At 35.6% G+C, this 15,339-nt stretch overlaps 1 protein-coding gene across 8 annotated transcripts in view; it reads right to left on the bottom strand.

Annotated features, from left to right (window-relative positions):
- Positions 1–15,339, bottom strand: part of LRRC49 (leucine rich repeat containing 49) — a 128,990-nt gene that overhangs the window by 69,103 nt on the left and 44,548 nt on the right. The window contains exon 1 of one of the 8 annotated variants that reach the window (XM_067752148.1): positions 8,114–8,235. The exons of the other annotated variants lie outside the window; for them this stretch is intronic. The gene's annotated coding sequence lies outside the window, so the exon portion shown is untranslated. Of the gene's footprint in view, positions 1–8,113; positions 8,236–15,339 lie in introns of those variants that run through there. 8 annotated transcript variants of the gene reach the window in all.

Below are 15,339 nucleotides of genomic sequence, written 5' to 3'. Positions count from 1 at the left end.
TCAAAGGCAGTGGATGGAGATAAAGGGAATCAAGCACTTACCCTATTTTCCTTGCACAAACCAAAAAGCTAGTAAAAGTTTTCTTTATAGAAGAAACATAGCTTAAAAAATGAAGAATGATAGAATATCACCATTTGTAACCCCCAAAGAAGTAATGGATTCAGACAACAATCATCAGTAACTACTAAAATACTTAGGTGAAAAGATGATGGGGAACTTTATTAAAAATGGAATAGGCTAACAACCGTTGAACCCCATAATCAGTTTCAGCATTATAGTAAGCAAAACTAACATGCATTTTTTCATATATATGTATGTGTGTATATATATATATACATATATATATATATACACACACATATATATATACATATATATATATACACACATATATATATGTATATATATATGTATGTATTGGGTTGGCCAAACGAACTTTTTGCCCAACCCGATATATATGTATAGATATATACATATATATTTTTTTTCTCCATATACATTTTCTTTCACTTTCCTGTTTCTTTTGGTGCTCCATAACAAGTAACCATCTGTGTTTGATACATGTTAATTAATGTTAGTCACTAGAATTCTTTCTAGTACATGATGGTAGTAGGGGGTTCTTAGAAATGAATGGTCCTAAAGAATCTCAAGATACCTTCTAATAATAAGTCACTATGTTTTTGTCACAAAGCAAAAATATGCTGGAAAAAAATTTTCACACTGCATGAAAAAGAACTCCAAATTTCCCTTGGGGAAACTATTAGTAGTTTAACCCATTCATCACAATATTTAAGAGATTTTAATATTTGAGAAGCTAAAGTGACAACAGAGAGAAATAAAGAGAAGACTGTGGATATAGATAGAATCAAAAAGAAAGTGAAAAGGAGAGCACAGAAACCTAAAGAGCTGAACAGAATAGAGAAAAATGTTAAACTGTCTCTTTTGTCACAACAATGCCATGACAACGATTCAATAAAGAGAATATCTATTATGTCTGTATGCATCTGGTTGACAGAAGACACCAGCACAGAGTTGAGTGTCTCAATTGCAGATGACAATTCTGTTAGCTTTCTCCGGGCTACAATGATCATTTTCTAGCAGTAAGATGGAAAAAAAAACAACATAGCTTCAGTCTCAGGTGATTCACAATGACTCTGATTACTGAGGGTAGATTTCAGGACCTGATAATGTTCTTGTAATGCTAATTTGTGACACTGCAACCAAATTTAAAATGACAAAGGAAGTTCTTAATGACATATTTCCTCTTACTGGATTGATATGTGAATTACAGAAGGAAAAAAAGATTCTTTGCAGTCTCAAATATGATAATGATAATTCTAAAAGGCATGATCATTTTAGCCACTTTAGACCTTTATATTGTTTACTAATGCCATGAGCTATAAAACAGGTTAAATAATATCCCCACATACAACGAGATGTAAACTCAGTACTGAGTAGGTAAGCAGCTCTCTGAGAAAACAACAACCTGATGTAGCATTTGCCAATTCCATGGTGTAAATATGGCCAGTTTTAAGCTATGAAGATGATGTTGCTGAGGTGAGGAGATGCACCTAAATTGGTCTAGTGAGCCAGTACAAGCTGGCCTCAGCACACCACTGCAGACCAAATTCCTCTTTTACAGTTAATGGAAGGACAGCTATTATTCTATCATGAAAAAATTTTGTTATTTGGAGGAACTTCCTCCTAATGATGGTTTTACAATATTTTTGAACTTTTTATCAACATGTAATACATAGAAAGACTACAAATCACAAGTACACAACTTGATGATTCTGCACAAACTGAACATACCCATGTAAGTAGTACCCAGATCAAAATATTACCCACACCCTGATGCCTCCCTTTGTGTACCCTTACAGTCATTACACCTCCCAAAGGTAACCACTCTCCCAATTCTAACACTATAGATACAGATTTGCCTGTTTTAGATAAAATTGTATATATGCATTTGTTTGAATCCGGCTTCTCTTGCTACATGTTTTGTTTTTTTGAGATTCATCCACATTGTATGTAGCTGTAGTTTGATGATTTCACATCGCTGGGTAGTATTCCATTATATAAAAATAGCATTCAATTTACTTCCTCTATTCTACTATTAGTGGACACTTGTTTGCAGTCTGGTGTTATTATAAATAGTGAAACTAAGAATATTAAGCTTTTCTGTGGAGTATAAACCTAGGAGTAGAACTGCTGAGTATAAAGTATCCTATTAAGTTCAACTTAATAGATACTGCCAGAGTTTTACAAAATGATTTTACCTATTTACACTCCCACTAGCAGGTATGAGAGCTTCAGTAGCTCCACATCTTCGCCAATGCTTCTTATAATACGTTAGACATTGACAAATCGTACAATCGTGTCCTCTTTTAAAATATTAATTCTTTTATATTTCAGTAGCTGCTAATACTGGCTGGGCAACAGAATCATTTGTGGAGCAGCTTATTGAAAAATACAAATACTTAGAACCCATCCAGATCTAAATCAGAATCTCTAGGTCACAGATGAATAATTCCAAATAGTTCTATAGGTGATTCTAATGCAAAGTCAAGGTTTGAGACCATTGAGGTAAACTTCAATATCCCCTTAAAACTACAGATTTCTAATGTGAACTTCACAATTCCTTGCTAATATTAAGAAAGGATTCATAATTCTAAGGAGAAAGATGACTTCTCCAAAGTCACACTGTGATATACTGGCCCATGTTCACAAATATGTCAAAAAATGGCAAACTATCTAAATGACCATCAATAAGGGACTCATTAAATAAATTAAGATTAATCCATTCAATGAAATTAAATGTAGCCATTAAAGAGATTGAGATGTACATGCAGGGCTGATATACACTTCGTATAACTAACTGCCTTAGTTAAAATTCTGAAATACTTCCATGCCAGGTGATAAAGACCACTACTCTCAAAATACCTAAATGCCCCTCCTCACTGCTCCACTCTCAGCCCTGAGGTGCCCTGTACCTCCTATTATTTTGGCAGCACAAAGATTAACCTTTGACATAGCAGGGGCCTCGAGAGAGATCCAGTTTAGCACCTATTCTGGCCGAATCCGTGTCCATGCATTAAAAAAAATTTGTTTGAAAACCTCACCTCACTCCATAATTATGCAACAAAAAATCTTAAGTGTGGCCATGAGATTAAATCAGCATTCTTCTCCATATCTGTTCCTTTCTGCCTTCCTTTTTTTCTGCTTATAAAAGTAATACATAATTTGTGAGGAAATTTGGAAAAGTATAAAAACAAAATTTGGAAAAAACCAAAACCATGTAAAATCTTTCCTCCTAAAGATATATATATATAGATAGATAGATAGATAGATAGATATACAAAATGTAGAGCATTTTCTATGAAATAGCTTTGTATACTGCTTCCTTAATATTCTACTAACACTTTTGCATGTCATTATTTTAAAATTATTATTTTAATGAATGCATAGTATTTCAATGTTTTTAGAATATCCTAATTTTTTTAACCTGCTGAATTCTAGTCATCTATGGAACAAATCTGCTATATTAAAATGGAGAGAAATTACAAGAAATAATATATATGAGAAATAAACCTTGAAAGATTTTTGTTTGTGGTAATGAATCTTGGGGACTATATTGTAAGGTTTAGTTGGCAAAAACCAGAAATATTTAATCAGATATAAGCAAATATATTTTGGTCTTGGCATAGCAATTTGAGATTAGGGATAACAAACAAGAATAAACTGAGCAGTTTAAATCTTAATTCAGTGGAGGTTCTGGAGGAAATTTGTATAGAAAACAAATAATGAAATCGTTTTGGTAAAAAGTGATATACTGAGTCTGTGTGCTTAGAATTTCCAGGCATAGTACCTGTCTTCTTTTTCTCTCTGGCATGTTCATGATCAGCATAAATAAAACTAATGTTTTAATCCATGGGGCCTTGCTACACTATCCACTGCATAGAGGAAACCATAGACTGAAAGATAGTGGTGCTCATTCTACTGGTAATTCTCATGAGTTGGCTCGGGTTACTTATGAAGGTGGCAGCCTGCATCCTTGACTATTCTTACTGTCTTTTGCTGCCATCAAAGAGACTGCCAGAGGGGGTAGGATAGGTAAACTTGGATAAGAATAAATCTGTGCCTCCACTCTTGGATATCTATGTTGTTTCCATTTTGAACTGCTATTAAAAAATTCTGTAATGAGTATCCTTGTAGCACTAGTTTGGTAGGGTTATCAACAAAGTACCACAATCTGGGTAGCTTAAACAATAGAAATTCATTTTCTCATAGTTCTGGAGGATAGAAGTCCAAGATCAAGGTGTCAGCAGGGTTTATTTTTTCTGAGGCCTCTCTCTTTGGCTTGTAGATGGCCATATCTTATCCCCGTCTTCACACACATGGGTTTTCTTCTGTGTGTGTGTGTGTGCAGAGGTGTCCTATTCTTATCAGAATTAGGACCCACCCATATGACCTCATTTTACCTTAATTACTTCTTTAAATGCCCTGTCTCCAAATAAGGTCATATTCTGAGGTACCAGGGATTAGGACTTCAACATATGCATGGGGGGGTGGGGAGAGAACACGCTTCAGCCCATAGCACTCATATATATAAGTCTTTATGTATATTCTTAGGTTTGATCCCTATATCCCTATCCATCACTTACTTCTCTTTCTGAATCATGAACTGCCAAAAGTATCTATCTCTCATTCAAATGGCAGTTACATTAAATTTCATTTGCTACATGATCCAGACAGAATGACTGTAAGGAAGAGTTCAGTGTGAAACTGGTATTGGTGAATACATCATCATTTCCCTTAAGATTTCATCAGAACATTAAATATTCATTGTAGCACTTTTGACCTTCCCAACCAATTTAAACTACAGTAGCATAATGTAACACTGCTACTTATCTCTTCATTTGAACAAAAGATTCCTGAAATCTCTCATTTCATTTTATAGTCAAGTCACAATAATAATAACAATAATGTATTCATTCAGGAACCATGGGGCTCTCCTCTAAACTGAAGAGCATCATCTTATAGTACTATATAAATCATATTCCTTCACTCATGAGGAACATGGCAATTTCTATATATTCAGGTTCTCAAATAATAACTCCCAGGGCTGGTTATCTAGCCCACATGGGCATAGTTGCACAGTTAGAAGAGTTTTCACTTCATATTACAAACCTTTAGCTATCTGCAGCCTTTGGGAAAGGGATAGATAATTTATTAACAGAGTAACATGTTGTACTACAATTTTGTTTTAATTGTTAATATGGAAAAGAAAGGTTTAAAGGGCATTGTGTATGACAGGCACTGGGATTATTGCTAAGGACAGAAGGATGAGTAAAACTGAATTTCTACTCTTAAGGAAATTACATTCTGATAGGAGAGATAAGTATATACATGCATACATGCATGTATACCCATATATGTGAGGCAAATACAGGGCCATAAACTGAATGTCCCAGTCCATCTTCCAAAAAACAATATAAGAACTACAAGAACAACAGACAAATCACATAAAACCAATGCCCATAACATAACAAAAAGACAGAGAATGTCCAAGTATCAAATTACCTAAAAGTAGGTAATACAGAAGGACACTTTGGAAAAAAACTCTGTCCAAGAGAGAAAAGGGGAACTAGTAGTGGCACTAAAACTAATTTACAATCACCACCAGAAAGAGAAAGTCCACACTAGGTGCAAAAATATTGGAGAGTGCCATTAGATCAGAGCATGTGCTACATGGAATGGACTTTTAAGAGCACATGATTAGCTGTGGCAGTCTTCAAAAATTCATTGCTCTTGAGATGATAGAAAGGAAGGTAAAGGAGGTCTTTGGAAATTGGATGGTGAAGGTGAAAATGGGCAAAGGGGCAAAAGGGGAAAATGTAGAGGCTTGCAAGACAAAAGAGAACCCCAAAAATAAAGATTAGAAAGAAGATACACAACCCCTTCTCCCCAACACACACACACGCACTGTACTTTTGCTACACTGACAGAAGATACCCTTGACCTAAGATTCTTGTAAATCACCCAAACTCACAAAATAAACTGGCAAAAACAGACTAAATCTATACCAAGTATTTTGAGAATACAAAATCAAACCCACTTAAGCTGATGAAAATTCCCTCCCACCTTGAAAAGAAATATGAAGAACAAGAAAACTATAACATGATATTCCACACTGAATTAATTACCCTCAAATAAGCATTTGGAGGTATGAAAAACCACCTTGAATATAAAATTCAAAAATTAAAAGCAAAAATGGACAATAACAAGAAAAAATAAAAATAGAGTTGATTGAACTTAGGAAAGAAATGAAAGGAAAAGACAAAATCATTGCAGAATCAAAGATGAAATCACAAAGTCCCCAAGGGAGACTAGATCCAAATAAAATTTTACTAAGGGACATTGAAGAAAGCCAGAAAAAGCAACCAAGAGAATGAAAACAAGGCAAAGAAATAAAATGGATCAGAAGTAAAGTGGTTGAAATAGAAGAAAACCAAAGAAGAAAACAAGTATGTGTAATAGGAGATCGTGAAGATAAAAACAAAACAATTGAACAGAACTAATACTTAAAAGTATAATCCAAGGAAACTTTCTGGAAATGAGAAAAGACCAAAATGTACATATTGAAAAGGACCAACAGGTACCTGGGAAAACTGAACCAGGAGGATGAATTTGAAAACATATCCTAATAAAACTGTTAGACTTAAAAAAAAATTTTTTTTTTAATTCTCAAGACCTCTAAGCATAAAGATGACAATTGAAATCAGACTGGCACCAGATGCTCTAAACACAACTTACAATGCAAAGTAACAAAAGCAATATATTTTTTTAAAAAACTCACGGAAAGAATGAATGAACCAAGAATTTTATATTTAGACAAACTGTCCTTCAAGTATCAAGGTATATAAAAGCTTAACATAAGCTAACATAAGCCCTGTGGAATTGAACTGTAATTGAAAGTTTCACTATTGAATTCATGAGGGTGTCAGTATAAAGCCACAGTTTTAAATGTATACAGATAGACAAACAGATAAATGTATATAACTCACAGAAACACACACACACACACACACACACACATTTCCTAATTCTATCCACTGAGGAGGCCTAGAAGCAATGATATCCCAGTAACCATGAACATACCTGGCACTCAAATCTTGATGTCTAAATACCGTTTTCCACTAAAAGGAATCAGAACCCCTGTAAAAGATGAGCCTGGAACATTTAGTTGTGCCAGAAAGTAAGAAAGTGCTCAAAGAAGGAGGACATATCAAAAGATAATAGGAGACAGCTTAACAAATCCAAGAAAATATGAACATCAAAATGTAGTTGATCCTTGAACAATGTGAGTTTGAACTGTGCACTTATAAGCAGATATTTTTCAGTAGTAAATAATTCAGTACTACACAGTAGTATTGTGTAGTTGATTGAATCCGAGGATATAGAGGAACCTCAGATAAGGAGAGCTGACTATAAATTATCAGCGGATTAACCCCTGCGTTGTTCAAGGGTCAACTGTAAATAACAATAGTAAAGGATTATAACCTTCTCTTTCCCTGTTATAAAACTTTCTGTAAGTTAGTCACTAGGTGTTATAATTCCTGAGGGCTAAAAGTATGCCTCCCTCTAGTAAATAAAAATACATTTTAACAATTCATAGCTTGAAAAGGCATGACTCCAAGGATTAATTCCTCAGTGGAGGAAAGACAGTAAGCGAGGGATACATGCTTACCAAGACTACAAGGAAGTGAATTCAGACTTAGGCACAGGTCTGTGTGTGCTTATCCTAAAGTATTCATATGTATTTGATAAGTATGACGGTGAGAGGTGATAGAAGAACCATGCTGTGGAAGAAGCAAGAATCTGTGATATCTAGGTCAGCCAGACAGATGGTACTGTGAGGTGAGGGAGATTGGGAGTAGCACGCGTGCCTGCACATACACACACACGCGCGCGCGCACACACACACACACACACTCACACAGAGGAAATGGGATGAAATGACCCAAAGTGAACAGGCTAGTAAACAGATGGCCCTAACATTAATGTAAGCTAAGATCTGAAAGAGGAAATAAGTTTGTCGGATATCTCTTACCTCCCTGCTTCCCCTGGTAACAGAACACTTCTTTTCTGTAGCAAACCCAATCCACAGACTGATCCCACGCATATTGTGCTAGGGAATAGAGAACATATGTCCCAGCCTTGAGCATTTAGTATGTCCTATATGCCTGTGGCCACAGTGACTAGTTCCAACTGGGCACTTGACCTAAATAACAAACAAGCACAATCAGAATCCTCTGTAACAGTGCTTCCCAGACCATAATGCACATTTGAATTACCCAGGGATCTTTTAAAAATGATGATGCTGATCTAGTAGGTCTAGGGTAGGGCTTGAGATTCTGGATTCCTCATGAGCTCCCAGTGATGCTGATACTACTGGTCCAGGACCACATTTTTGAACTTTAGGGCTCTTCAAAAACTTTTTGCCATGTATATGGAGAAAACTCTAATTCAAAAAGATACATGCACCCCAATGTTCATAGTAGCACTATTTACAATGTCCAAAACATGGAAGCAACATAAATGTCCACTGACGATGAATGAATAAAGAAGATGTGAGATATATATATATATATATATATATATATATATATGATGGAATATTACTCAGCCATAAAAAAGAATGAAATAATGCCATTTGCAGCAACATGGATGGACCCAGAGATCATCATACTAAGTGAAGTAAGTCAGACAGAGAAAGATAAATACCATATGATATCACTTATATGTAGAATCTAAAATATGATATAAATGAACTTATTTACAAAACAGAAACAGACTCACAGACATAGAAAAATACTTATGGTTACCAAAGGGGAAAGGGAGTGGGGGAGGGATAAAGTAGGAGTTTGGGGTTAGCAGATACAAATTACTGTATATAAAATAGATTAACAGCAGGCACAGGGAACTATATTCCATATCCTGTAATAAATCACAATGGAAAAGAATATGAAAAAGAATATATATATATATATATGTGTGTGTGTGTGTGTGTGTGTGTGTGTATATATATATATATATATATATATAAAAACCTGAATCACTTTGCTGTACGCCAGAAACTAACACAACATACTTCAATAACACTATATTTCAACAAAAAAACAACCCCTCAAAAAAAACCTTTTTGCCAGAGTTATCAGGGAAGAAGTGCTCTTTACATCAGAGCTTCTAAGCTGATAGACTGTGATTCTGGGGCTGTTGGCTTTTCTATAGGCAGCAGTGGTGGTTTGTTTTACGTTTGTGTCTTTGTGTGTTCTCTGTCATTAGATTATACACTCATAGAAAAAAGAAGCCATATATTTACCCTCTGTCACTCCCCACAATGCCTTATTTGGTGTTTTATGTAGAGAAATGTATCAACAACGTTCTTCAGAAACCAACTGGGAAGAAATTTTAAATTCTTTAAATGAAAAAGATGAAGCCATTTTAATGAAATGGTAGAGGATGTGAAGGATGAGGAGTAATTATTAGCTACCATCCTCTGGATATCTCTAAGGTAGTCCTACATCCTAATCCCATGCAGCTATGAAAAACACTCTCATAATCCCTCATGTGGGTTATTTTGGAGAATCACAAGCCAATACCCCAGAAGTACAAAAAAGCAAACCCCAAAGACAAGATGAAAGGAACTAGCAGAAAAATATTATTAATTTGGCTTACATTATTCAGTGCTTCCCAGGAGATTCCTAAACTAAAAACTATGGTCTCTAACATGGGGTCAACAAATGACATTGTCAACTTCTTTTTAAACCATAAGAAGGACGTTTTGTCAAAAAACAATTTCCAGATGCTAGTCAACAGTTCTGAACTACCCATTAAGGTGCCTTGGAGTATATAATTAAGCCACTGTGATGTCTTTTTAGGTGTCCAGGAAAAACAAGCCTAACTGACTCACCTCCCTTCAAGGCAAGAATCCAGAAATATCCTCCCTATTTATAGAGAACCCCAACTCCCTTACTTGGATATAAGCAAGATTTTTTTTAAAAGGGAAAATGCCCTGGTCTTTAACCAAGGCCTGACTGGAAGTTCAGTGACTATCAAGATCAGGCAATAATTTTCCTTCCTGACCAAGCTAAGTTTCAGCCCTTCATAAAAGTCATCTTTAATACTAAAAACTAATATGGAGAAAGCAACTAATTTACCCCATCTGATAACCTATTCACACACACACACAAACACACACACACACACACACACACACACACACACACACACAATTCCTAGGAGGTAAACTCTCAAAAGGAGAAGTGTATACACAATAGTACCGGAATACCATAATAGTATTCTCTTATTTTTCTTTCAGGCCACCCAGTCTCCAGGATGGGAGTGTTCTCTTTGGCTCCACTCCCCCCAGAGAGGGAGATTATCAGTTTTCCAATTCCTCTGCCAGTGAGTTGAAAATCCAATCCAGGAGAGATATATATTAGGAAGCCTGATTGTAGATGCATATCTAAACTGCATTCTGCTATTTCATACTCCATTTGTCTGATTCCTGTATTTTTCAATTGATTCAAAACTTAGAGCAGAAGAGAAAGGGTATGATTATCAATCACCCTTCAAACATCAAAAGTCAGCAGGTTTTATAGAAACATACAATTCTTATAAATGTATTCCTAAATAATTTAACACAGATTTTAGATAACATGTATTTTTCTATCACAAATAGGAAAATATTTTTCTTTTGAGAATGACATGATCCTGTAATCTCAGACATGGACTCAGGAATGACTATATGTAGACATATTTAATGTGTGGGCATAGGAAAAAGTATCCCAATAATTTAATCATACATTCATAGTGCTCCCTTTACACTTTAACCCATAACAAAATCGGTGCTCCATTGTAGTATCTTTCACTAGCCAGAATTTTCTGGTTTAACTAGTTCTTTCCTCAATCTCTTTAAAAAATATTAGAATATGTTAAATTTTGAAGGAATTTCTATAGGGAGATAAAGTAATAAAGACAGAGCATGGAGATTTCTGGACAAATAACATGATATTGGAGTGGATTTTTAGCTCATTTCTTAATTGTTTAATTTAAATATCAGGGAGGCTTTTCACAGAAACTGCACATTTACCAATTCAGGATTAGATTTAGTCACTGGTTCTTAGATACAGGAATACAGTATTGTTAATTTAAAGAGAATTCATATCCTTTAAATACCAGACAGGTAGATGGCAAAGATGGTATACAACATGATAATTTGAAAATATAGTAGAAGGAACTTGCAGTTTTGGCTATGATGGTAATGGTATCAGATCAATTTCCCAATGTAAACAACTATGAAACTGGACAAAATATTAGACGCAAGCATTGAACAACAGACAGGATAGAGCTGATCACTGGAGAAGAGAAACACATGAAGGCCACTTTAGTCTTGCTTTCTGCCTGGAGGCACTTTCCAGATCACAGCACAGAGAAGGGGAGTCAAAAAGGAACAGAGGTCTCACTGGGTGGATGAAACAGAGGTCAGAGTTTGGGGCTGCTGGGATTTGAGGTGGGGGGTAGTGGAGAATAAGGAGTTGTGTAGAGAAGAAACTCCAGAAATCTGCATAGAAGTCTTTCAAGTATTTGGCTGAATATTAAGATGTACCAACACAGGGTGGCTCCGGGAAACCTACCAAAATACAACTATTAAGGGGCCATGAGATGAAAAGTGTACCTATAGGCCACACAGAGCTGGGAGACATTGGAGGTCCAACCAGACATAGTAAGAGACCACAGTGAAAACACAGTGAATACAGTTGAGGTCCCAGAAATGCTATGCCTTAGCTGTTGGGCTGCTCTATATTGGGCAATGTTAAGATGTTCATATTTCTGCATGGGCAGGGCTTTCTGAGCAAAGAAAATTGGCACCTGGGTTAAAAGTGATTGCATAGGTAGAGACCTCTGGAATGACATAGAACTTTATCTCCCAGAACTAAGCAGTTACATTCTAAAGAGTATTTGACCAAGAAGCCTTCCCCATCTCTCTCTGTGTGTCTCTGTCTCTCTCTCCTTCTCCAGAGGGGAGGAGGTGAAGCTGTGCAAGCATCTCCTATATAAGCTCCAAAACTAATAATTTTGGGTTCCTCTGATGTGCTAGAAACTCCCCACCCTGGACATGTACGTGACATCTGCCCTATCACATAACCCTTTGAGGAAAAATGGAGCATGGGAAACCAGTGCAAAGATATTCTGCAGGTATTAATCAGTCTGCCTTTGATGTAGAAACCTTGTGTTTACTGTCAGGAAAAAATAAATATAGATATAAAGCTTATTTCTCTACTTAGAATAAGATTACTTTAGACCCGCCCTAAAAAAGCCTGAAAATAAGCCTCAACAGCATCAACTTGATTCTCCAGTAGTTTAACTACCTTACAGAACAAAACTCAACAATCTTTAAATTAAGACAACAAAACACAGAGTCTCAACAACATAATATCCACAATGCCAAGAATGCAATAAAACATTGTCAGATACATGAGAAAGCAAGAAAACTTAATACATACATCAAAGAGGAAAAACAGGTCACTATAAATGTCCCAGATATGACAGATGTTGGAATGTTGGAATTAGTAGACAAGGACTTTAAAACGGCATATATTTATATTTATATATAAGAGGGCTATCTTATCTTTGCATCAGATAATTTAGAAGCTACCTGAAGCACAGTCTCAGTTCTTCTCCAAGAACAACGTTGAATCTACTCAAATATTCCAAAAGTAACCCAATGAAATCTTAAATCACTGAGGAAAGCTTTCAGTCTGGAAGATCTTGTGACAGTTGTTTCTAATAACCCAACTGTACCATAAAATAATTTTAATTTAGCTTCCTTGTTTTATTTACTTCTTAGCATTTTATATCCCAGGGGACAGCCATGCTGAATTAGCTGCAAACTGAATCCTCAGACAACTAAATAAGATAACATGCTGAAAAGGGCTATTAAAAATTATCTATAAATATTGAAAAACATCAGCTTTAAACTTTGGTCTTATTTATTCATTAATTAAAAGAATAATAATTACATGCCTACTATGTGCCAAATATGACAGATACTATGATTAAGTTATAACTGGATATACATCAAAACAGATATTATATATAGTACTCTAAGAGGTATGGTAGAGATAATAGAAAAAGAAAATAATTCTCCTTGTTTAGTGTTTGAACTGATTTATAAAGGATAAACAAAAGTTCCTCCAGTAGATCAAATTTGAAAGTTTTGTGGTTAGCAGTACATACTTGGGGTTTTGGCGTGATTGATTTTAACCTTGTTTTTTTCCTGAAATTAACTAACCAGTTTATTCAGTCCTTTCAGTATCTGTTCACTTACCTTTGTTTTATTCTTTATTTTTATTTTTTTAAACAACAGAAATTTATTATCTCACAGTTCTAGAGGCTAGAAGTCTGAAATCAAGGTGTTGGCAGGGTTGCTTCTTTCTGAGGGCTGTGAGAGAAGGATCTGTTCTAGGCCTTTCTCTTTGACTTGTAGATAGCCATTTTTATGTTCACATGGCACTCTTCCTGTATACTTGTCTCCAAATTTCCCCTTTTTATAAGGATATCAGTCTTATTAGATTAGGGTCCACCCTAATGTCTTCCTATTAACTTGATTACCTCTGTAAAGACCATATCTTCAAATAAGGTCACATTCTGAGGTATTGGGGGTTAAGAGATCAACACAGGAATTTGGGTTGGGGTGGGGGAGTTGGGAGGTGGAATGGACGTAAATTAACCCATAACAGATATGTAAACATTTTTTTTAGAATTTCGATTTTCATGAGAACCGAATCACTTTGCCATATACCTGAAACTAACATTGTAAATCAACTATACTGCAATGAAAACAAAACATAACATGACAAGACAAAGACAAGAAGGGAATATTACAGTCACTTACCTTTGTTTTAAATGTTTATGTTCACTGTATTTGAGACTTTTATTGCAAAATACTTCAAACCCCTTTTGGAAGTATTTTCTACAAGTACAAGGAAGAGCACTAGTGGAAGTTACCTATATACGTTAAGTTTATTTCTAAATGCATTTTGGATTTAATCTACTTATACCTTGAATTTGTAGAACAAAACAAAAAGGAAATCATAAAACACACATTGGTCTCAATTTACCATAGTTGTGTTTCTGAACACCTAGAAACAATCTCCCAATATAACATATAATCATGAGTAATTTTAAGATTCAAAATTCCCCCTTAGGGCTTCCCTGGTGGCACAGTTGTTGAGAGTCCGCCTGCCGATGCAGGGGACATGAGTTCATGCCCCGGTCCAGGAAGATCCCACATGCCACGGAGCGGCTAGGCCCGTGAGCCATGGCCGCTGAACCTGTGCGTCCGGAGCCTGTGCTCCGCAACAGGAGAGGCCACAACCGTGAGAGGCCCGCATAACGCAAAAAAAGAAAAAAAAAAAAAATTCCCCCTTAGTAATATGTACCAAAAACGTCTGCAACTTCTAGAACCTTCACATTAGTAAAACCCAAAAGGGACTCTGACACATCAGCGCCTTAAAATGTTAATTTACTGCCATGAATAGCTATCAGCCTCTCAACTATGTATGTGTGAACCCAGTATGAGCCTATGTGTGCAAACAGCCTGCTCACAGGGTCTTAGTTTAATTTTAGTTCAAGAATCCTTCCTTTTAGAAAAACTCACACATACACACACAAATAAATTACCCTTACATAAATGAAACTTTATGATTATAATAAGAATATCCAAAAAACTTCCTGTGAAGTTCCTTCATAATGATATAAATAAAATCTATAACAGCACTTGTATGAATTATTGTACCTACAGAATTAATATTTTACATGACTACAGATACTGATAGAAAGAAAGATAATAAAATAGGCTTGTAATAACAATAAAAAGTAACTGCTACCCAATAGGTTTTTCCTGCCTTTCTCTCCTTCAAAGATAACACCAAAGGAATAAAACAAATATGATAGAGGATCCCCAGTTTCCCCATAGCCTCGTACCTATTCCCCCCTTTCTTTCCTTTTTATTATCTACCACCCATGCCCTATAACTTTGACTCTTCAATAAACCACAAGGCTTGCAAAAACAGTCCTCAAAAAATACTATTCTAATGATTATTGAGTCCTCAAGCAAGAGGCATGAAAACTAGAACAATCCACAACCTCTAATGGAGGTTAACGTTGAAAATTGCTTCGTAGGGTAAACCACAAGATTACGTACTCAACTTGCCAAATGTCCTATAAAAGCTCTGACCCTGCTGCAGTCAGTCACCCGGTTTTCAGGTG

This window comes from Pseudorca crassidens, chromosome 1 (genome assembly GCF_039906515.1).
Source record: "Pseudorca crassidens isolate mPseCra1 chromosome 1, mPseCra1.hap1, whole genome shotgun sequence".
Lineage (NCBI taxonomy): Eukaryota > Metazoa > Chordata > Mammalia > Artiodactyla > Delphinidae > Pseudorca > Pseudorca crassidens.
Note: the sequence above shows the minus strand (reverse complement) of the source record. Positions and strands in the feature narration are given on the sequence as shown.